The sequence below is a fragment of the Crocodylus porosus genome, unplaced genomic scaffold, assembly GCF_001723895.1.
Source record: "Crocodylus porosus isolate Cpor-Errol unplaced genomic scaffold, CroPor_comp1, whole genome shotgun sequence".
NCBI lineage: Eukaryota > Metazoa > Chordata > Crocodylia > Crocodylidae > Crocodylus > Crocodylus porosus.
Window position 1 is genome coordinate 4009983 of NW_017728916.1, and position 8478 is coordinate 4018460.

An 8478-nucleotide genomic window follows, 5' to 3' on the forward strand; every position below is an offset into this window, starting at 1 on the left:
AAAACCAGAACTAGAAAGGAAATCAAACCATAGTCCCTCATCAGAATTATACAGTGGCTGAGCCTAAAACACATATTGTTGCTGTTATGATATAGACGGGGTGAAACCTCATTGAATTATTATGTATAATAAATGCCCTTCAATCAGTATAAATGTAGGAAAGTTTAAGTTTCTCTTTCTTAGTAAGACAGTCTAATCAGGGTGACATATCCATGGTACATGGGCCATAAGTGGAACTGGCAGCCTGTGTGTGGCACACAGCCCAGAGAGCACAGGCAGCACTATGGCAAACAGGACAGGAAGCAGAAAGCAGAGTGGTAGATCAGAAAGGAACAGGGGATTGGTGTGGACCTTGGGAAGGCAGAGGTTAATTTGTGGCATGCCTGTTAAAAAGTTAGACCTCCACTTGTCTAAGCAATACGAGGTGGTCTCCTAAAGAGACCAGATGTTATTCTGGTCCAAAACTGGGCCACTGGGTGGAGGGGTGTCATTGGGCTTAGAAAGGTAGGGTTCATTGCTTGAAGGAAATACGTGTGTAAGTGGTCAGAACCAACCAGAGAGAAACAGCAAAAAGCCAAACAGATAAACCAGGAAGCACTAGAAACATGGCCCAAAACACCAAGCAAACAGAGCATGAGAAGCACTAGAAATAGGGCCCTTACAGAAAGCAGAGGTGAAGCTTTTGGGGCACAATGCTGTCTGAACAGAGGCTAGGAACTCTGAACAAAGAAAGCCTCTCTAGTTTTTCATTCCTACTGCATTCTTTTGCACATTCTTTGTAAACAGGCAGGATCACATCAAAGAAATACTGAATCTCATCATCAGTTTGTCTTCCTCATAGAACAGAAAACTTTAAAACCTCACATGTTGTTTAGCCACTTGAATAAAAAGTTTAATAGCATTCTTAACTACGTCTTTCTGCATCAAACTATTAGGTAGTATCTACATTAGATTTAATTATACCTGTATAAAAACTTCTTCTGGGAAGAGACTTGGGACTATTAAAGCATACTTGCAAAACTGTGGGCTCAGTCTCAGATATCAGACTGAGGGTCCTCCTTTGAAATTTAGGCCCAAAGGGTTGGTTTGCTTTGAAATAACCCAGTAAGACATATAAATTAATCAGTTTTTTGCAGGCTCACATCATCACTGGACAAATAGATTAGGATATGTTTCAAACACTTACTGAAAGCAGTCCAAATCCTGGAGTGAGTCTGAAGTGATAGGGATGGACAGAAGACCTTTTCAGTGAAGGAGAGAGAGAGAGAAAAAAGGAAGTCTTGCCCCAAGGCTCACCATCTGACATAGGTCAATTTACCATTCTTCTAAGTGAAAAACATTTTAACGAGCTAAATACAAAGCAGATACAGCACAGAGAAGTCACCATGAACAGGAAATGCCTTGTAGCTCTCAAAGGACAGTTAAAGGAGTAAACAACAGTGCTGATCAATACGAGAAACAAAGCTAGATTTTAGGATTAGATCTGATATGGATCAGGTTTCTCCTTCCGTATTGAACTGGAGTCAAATCTTGAATAAGAACTGAAGTAATCTTGGGTCCTGCTATAAGCAGTTTGTGTCCTCTGAAGGCAGGAGCTTTAACCCTGGTGGTTACAGTCCTGAGAAGATTCTTCTCATCTGCAATAGTGGTCCAGAGCTACCCTACAGATTCCCATCAGTGCACCTACAGGGTAAGTACAGACAGTCAAAAACCCATAGCTGAATTGAGTCAATCTTCACAAGTTAGTGTAAGCTGCATAGATTGAACTGATAAGCAAGTGATTCCAAAAATGAAGCCACATGTCTGCAGTGGCCCAGGCCAGAGCACATCTCCTTGCTTGGCTGGAGAAGACAGCTTGGACCAAGTCTAGCCTACCTACCTGAAACAGGGGTGGAGGGGAGGGGTTGTGTGGGAGGTGCGAAGCATCCTGGGATGCTGGGGGTTAGTTAACTTGAATCTGGAGGGGATCTGGGACAGAAGTTCAATCAACTGATTTAACCCAAGTCAGTTAAGTCTAACGCTGCATCCATCCAGATTTATCTTAAACCAGTTTCAGCCATTTTGAAAGTGGTTTCTGTGCACTGAACTTTTGTTATGTTACAGATTTGAACTGGTTTCTGATCACGTATACCAGTTCACGTGTTATTTCTGTCCCTAGCCCCAGTGAGAATGGTGAGGGGAAAAAAAAAAGAGGGGGCTGGGGGGGCTGGGTCAGGCTACTCCTATCCTTGACTGATTCCAGGCTGCCAGAACCATTTCTTGGGACCCAGGATCATGACAAATACCCAGTTAGTCCCAAGGTTGCCCCAGACTCTACTTTTCTTCAGACGCACTTCCTTTGGGATTTGACACCACTTTTAGAACCAGAGGGTGAAATTCTGACCCTAGTGGACACGTCCTGATGAATGTGCATGTACGGTTTGCAGCATCTCAGAGTAGTCTGAGGTGCCACAAGCTGCATGTGGTGCACAGGCATCTGTTTGCTGCACTGCTAATTATCAGTGTGGTGGGGTTTTTTTTTTTGTTTTTTTTTTGACAGTATATATTTTGTGAAAGGGAGCATTTTCTGGTGTGTAGGAAATAGGACAAGAATTCAGCCCATCACTCCGGGCTCTGACACTGAATTGCTCTGTACCTCTAGTTCTTCTTAACAGGAATTCATTTTGTTAAAACACAGAAAAGACGAAAACATGTCCGGCTCTTTGGAGTTACAGAAACTTTAAAACAAGACAGCTTGAAAGTCATACTTCTAATATCTTCCCTACTGTTGTCAGAGGTGGCAGCTAGGATTACTCTAACTGAAAGAACTTCATCTCTCTTCCTATTTTCAATTACTTTGTACATTTCACAGCACTCTGTTTATAAGCGTCTTTATTGTTTCATTGTGTGGCCCATTAGTCAGCTTCCCCTGTTTGTAGGGTTTCGTCACACAACGATGGGAGAGACAAAAACACTTAACGAAAGGAAAATATGATTGTAAACCCACAAAAAACAGCAGGGATAGATGTAGTGCCTGAAGTGACCTTTCTTTCTTTCTTTCTTTTTTTTAAATTACCAGATTTCAAAGTTTAGTGTCCCTTCAAAAAAGAACAACTGCTGTTTTAAGTAGCAGCCAGCCAAGGAGTTAATAAATATAGATTCCTGCTATATGACAGGAATCTATACGCCTTTTATAACCATAACCCTGCTAAGTGACAGGGGCCCAAGGAATTCAGATCAATTTCTCCCCATCATTTTTGTACACCTTTTATAAGGCTACCAGCCTCAAACAATCAAGAGTCATGAGTTAGACTCTCTGAAATCATGATCTGCTTCCCCTCCTTGGGTTTTCTGTGCTTTACACAGCAGATAAGCTTGTTGTTTATTCATAACATTTTCAATCTTTTCTCTGCAACCATGAGAACTAGAAAATGTATTTTAAAAAAAAGCAAGGTGAAATGTCATTCTAGTCACCAATGTATATGACAAGCCTCATATGAAAAGTCAGAGCCAACTTTATTACATTTTCAAATGCTAGACTGCACTCTTGGAATTCCAGGGGGATGGGTAATTAAGATGTTGTAAGTACATAGATATGCTTAAGGTTGGATTGTTTATCGTTTCATAGTTGTTAGGGACTGGAAGGGAGCTTACAGATCATCAGGTCCAGGCCCCCAGCACATAGGCACAAAAGACTGCTGGGGTCAGATAATTCCAGCAAGATGGGCATCAAGACATTTTTTTGAAGATCACCAGGGTGAATGACTGTACCACTTCTGGGGGGAGCCTGTTCCAAACCCTTGCCACTTGGCTTGTAAAGAAGCTTTTCCTTATGTCTAGCCTGAAGAGATCTTCAATCAGCTTGTACCCATTATTTCTGTTCTTCCTCTGCGGGGGCCTCAGTGAATACATGCTTCCCCAAACCCTGATGTATGCCCTGATATACTTATAGGTTGCAACCAAGTCCCCTCTGAGTCTCCTCTTCTCCAGGATGAACAGTCCCAAATCCCTCAGCTTCTCCTCATACAACTTGTCTCCTGGCCTCTAATCATGCCTGTGGCCCTCCTTTGGACTCTTTTGAGCTTCTCCACATCCTTCTTGAAGTGCGGCGCCCAAAACTGGATGCAGTACTCCACTTGCAGTCTTACTAAGGCCGAGTAGAGTAGGAGAATGATATCCTTTGCCTTGCTCAAGGTGCCTTGGTGGATGCATGCCAGTGTTTGGTTAGCTTTGCTAGCTACAGCATTGCATTGGTGGCTCATGTTCGTTTTGTTGTCAGTCATGACACCCAGGTCTCATTCAGTTGTGGTGCTGGCAAGCAGAGCACTGCTGAGCCTGTATGTGTGTTGTGGGTTATTTTTCTGTAGATGGAGCACTTTACATTTCTCTATATTTAAATGATACCAGGTTGAGGTCTGTCCACTTCACAAACCTGTTCAGGCCAGCCTTGCCAGTTTGCCTTGAGCATGGCAATGCTTCCCCATAGCTTGGTGTCATGAGTGAACTTTGCCAGATTGCTTGTAATACCTGAATCCAAATTGTTAACGAACATGTTGAAGAGCACTGGGTCCAAGTACTGACCTGTGAGGAATGCCACTGGTCACCCTCTGCCAAGATGACTCAGTTCTGTCAATCAGGTCCCAAAGGGTACTATCACAGAGCCAGTTACCTAGTCACCGGATTGTGAAATAGTCGAGGCCACATTTTCCTAATTTGACCATGAAGACCTTGTGGGAGACCATGTCAAACACCTTTTTGAAGTCCAAGTATATGACATCAGCCTCATTTTCTCTATCCAGGTGGCAAGTAACCTGATTGTAGACAGAAATGAGGTTGGTCTGGCAAGACCTGCCCATGGCAAAGCCATGTTGGCTATCCTACACAATATTGCCTTCAGTTAGCCTATATGTGATGGTTTCTTTGATTTTCTCCAAGATTTTACCTGGGATTGAGGTCAAACTGATTGGCCTATAGTTTCCTGGGTCCTCCCTTCACCCTTTCTTAAAGATAGGTACCACATTGGCTTTTTTCCAGTCTTCTGGGACCTCTCCCAAATGCCATGACTCTTCAAATAATTTCACCATCAGTCACACAATGATGTCGGCCAGTTCTTTTAGCACTCTCGGTCCAGCTGACTATCGGGGATAGCTCTGTCAGACCTCCAGTCAGCACAGATGTAGTTGGGGATCTTCTGGAAGGGCTAGACATTTTTAAATCTGCAGGTTCAGATGCTCTCCACCCAAGGGTGTTGAGGGAGCTAGAAGGGGTCATCACAGAGCCCTTGGGCCAGCTGTAGGAGCATTCGTGGTCATCTGGTTAGGTGCCGGGTTATTGGAAACTGGCTAATGCGGTCCCAATTTTTAGAAAGGGAGGAGGGAGAACACAGGTAACTATAGGCCTGTAAGCCTCACCTCAGTGCATGGGAAGATTTTAGAGAGAATCATCAAGGAGCACATCTGTGGGGGGGGTCAGCAGGGGAGATCATGCTCAGGGGCAATCAGCATGGTTTTATCAAAGGCAGGTCCTGCCTGACCAACCTGGTTGCCTTTTATGACCAGGTGATTAAATCCTTGGATGATGGTGTCGTTGTGGACGTAATCTTTCTAGACTTTAAGAAGGCCTTTGACAATGTCTCTCACCCCATCCTCATCAATAAATTAAGCGACTGTGGCATTGATGCCTACACAGTTGGATAGATAAAAAATTGGCTGATGGGGCGCACCCAGAGAGTAGTGGTGGATGGGTTGTACTCAAATTGGTAAGATGTGAGCAGAGGGGTACCCCCGGGCTTGGTCCTCAGGCCCACACTGTTTAACATCTTCATCAGTGACTTGGATGAGGGAGTGGAAAGCACGCTGTCCAAGTCTGCTGATGACACTAAGAGGTGGGGCGAGGTGGACACACTTGAAGGGAGAGAGAGGCTGCAAATAGATCTAGGCAGACTACAAAAGTGGGCAGATAAGAACAGGATAGGGTCCAACGTAGACAAATGCAGGGTGCTGCACCTTGGGAGAAGGAATCCGCAGCATACATACAGGCTGGGGAGTTCTTGACTCCAAGATGAACATGAGCCGCCAATGCCAGACCGCAGCCAGTAAGGCCAGCCATACCTTGTCATGCATCCAAAGATGCATCTCAAGCCAGTCCAGAGGGGTGATACTGCCCCTCTATGCGACTTTGGTCAGGCCACAGTTGGAGTACTGTGTCCAGTATTGAGCGTCGTGCTTCAAGAGGGATGTTGCCAGCCTGGAGAGTGTTCAGAGGAGGGCCACTCGCTTGGTGAGAGGGCAGCAGGACAGGCCCTATGAGGAGAGATTGAGGGACCTGAACCTGTTCAGTCTCAGCAAGAGGAGGCTGAGGGGAGACCTGGTGGCTGCCTACAAACTCATCAGGGGAGAACAACAGCAAATAGGTAGAGCCCTTTTCTCACCAGCACCACCTGGGGTGACCAGGAACAATGGTAGTAAGGTGATGGAGAATAGGTTTAGGTTAGAAATCAGAAGGTATTTTTTTACAGTTAGGGTAGCCAAAATCTGGAACCAGTTTCCCAGGGAAGTGGTCCTCGCCCCTACCTTGGGCAAATTCAAGAGAAGGTTGGATGATCACCTGTCTGGGGTCTTGTGAACCCAACATTCATTGCTGCCTGTGGCAGGGGTCAGGCTAGATGATTTGTTCAGGTCCCTCCTGACGCTAGCTACTATGAAACTACTACTATGAAACTTATAGATATTTAGCCTTTGTAGGTACTCTCCCACAAGGTCTGTCAACTATGGGAGAGTGGTCACCCCCCACCATGGTCATCCTGTATCCTGTCAAGCAGGCTAATACCCTTGGACTGGTGGAATACTGATGTGAAGTATTCATTCAGGAGTTTAGATTTGTCCTGGGTGTCAGTTAACAGCCATCCCATTTCATTTATTACAGGCCCTATGCTTGCCTTGTTCCTTCTGTGACTTCCTATGCATCTAAAGCTACACGTATCAAGGACATTAAAAAGTCCTTTTTCAGATATGTGGGGAGTTGAAAGAAAAGCAAGGGTAACATTGGACCCCTGCTAAAATAAATGGGATAACTGACAACCAATACCCAGGAAAAAGCTAACCTGCTTAATGGGTACTTTGTGTCAGTTTTTCATCAACCCAAAGGGTCTGTCCTGTCTAGCAAGATGCAGGATGGCCAGGGTGAGGGTGAATTTATACCCAGCCTCAGTGTAGACCTTGTAAAGGAACACCTTGAGAGGCTGAACACCTTCAAGTCAGCAAGTCCTGACAGATTGCACCCCAGAGTACTTAAGGAGCTAGCAGGAATCATAGTCCAGCCACTGACAAAGATTTTTGAAAATTCCTGGTGCTCAGGTGAAGTACCTGAAGTTTGGAAGAAGACCAATGTGGTGCCCATCTTCAAGAAAGGGAGGAAAGTAGATCCAGGGAATGACAGGCCAATCGGCTTGACCTCAATCCCTGGAAAGATTCTGGAAAAATCATCAAAGGGACCATTCTTGACAAGTTGGCTGATGGCAGCATCCTGAGGGACAGCCAGCATGGGTTTGTTGCAGGTAGGTCTTGCCTGACTAATCTCATTTCCTTCTATGATCAGGTGACATATCACCCGGACAAGGGAGAAGAGATTGCCATCATATATCTGGACTTCAAAAAAGCTTTTGATTTGGTGTCCCACGATCTCCTCTTGGTAAAATTGGCCAACTGTGGCCTCTGCTACATCACAATATGATGGCTGGAGAATTGGCTCCGAGGTTGGACTCAGAGAGTGGTGGCCGACAGAAGTGAATCATCATGACACTCTGTGACCAGTGGTGTCTCCCAGGGCTCTGTCCTTGGACCTGTTCTCTTTAACATCTTTATCAATGACGTGGATACTGGTGTCAGAAGTGGATTGGCCAAGTTTGCCAATGACACCAAACTTTGGGGTACAGCGTCGCAGCTGAGGATAGGCTGGTGATCCAGGCTGACTTAGATAGGCTGAAAAAGCGGGCAGATACAAACCTGATGACATTCAATACTGACAAATGTAAGGTACTTCACCCCGGGGAATAAAACCTCAGCCTGCTTATAGGCTTAACAGTGCTGAGCTCACTAGCACCAAAGCCAAACGGGACTTGGGGGTCATGACTGACCACAAGATGAACATGAGCCACCAGTGTGATGTCACAGCTGGTAAAGCAAACCAAACTCTGGCTTGAATCCATAGATGCTTCTCAAGTAAATCTCAGGATGTCATCCTTCCACTGTACTCGGCCTTGGTGAGGCTGCAGCTGGAGTACTGCATCCAATTATGGGCTCCACAATTCAGGAAGGATGTGGAGAAGCTCAAGAGAGTCCAGAGGAGAGCCATGCGGATGATCAGAGAGCAGGAGAATAGGCCTTATGAAGACAGGCTGAGAGCCATGGGACTCTTCAGCCTGGAGAAGTGCAGGCTCAGGGTGACCTCGTGGCAGCCTATAAGTACATCAGGGGTGTGCATCAGGATCTGGGGGAACGT

General features: G+C 45.4%; 1 protein-coding gene across 3 annotated transcripts in view; it reads left to right on the forward strand.

Annotated features, from left to right (window-relative positions):
* LPAR4 (lysophosphatidic acid receptor 4) overlaps positions 1 to 8478 on the forward strand; it is a 72198-nt gene that overhangs the window by 47915 nt on the left and 15805 nt on the right. The gene's annotated exons all lie outside the window — the stretch shown is intronic.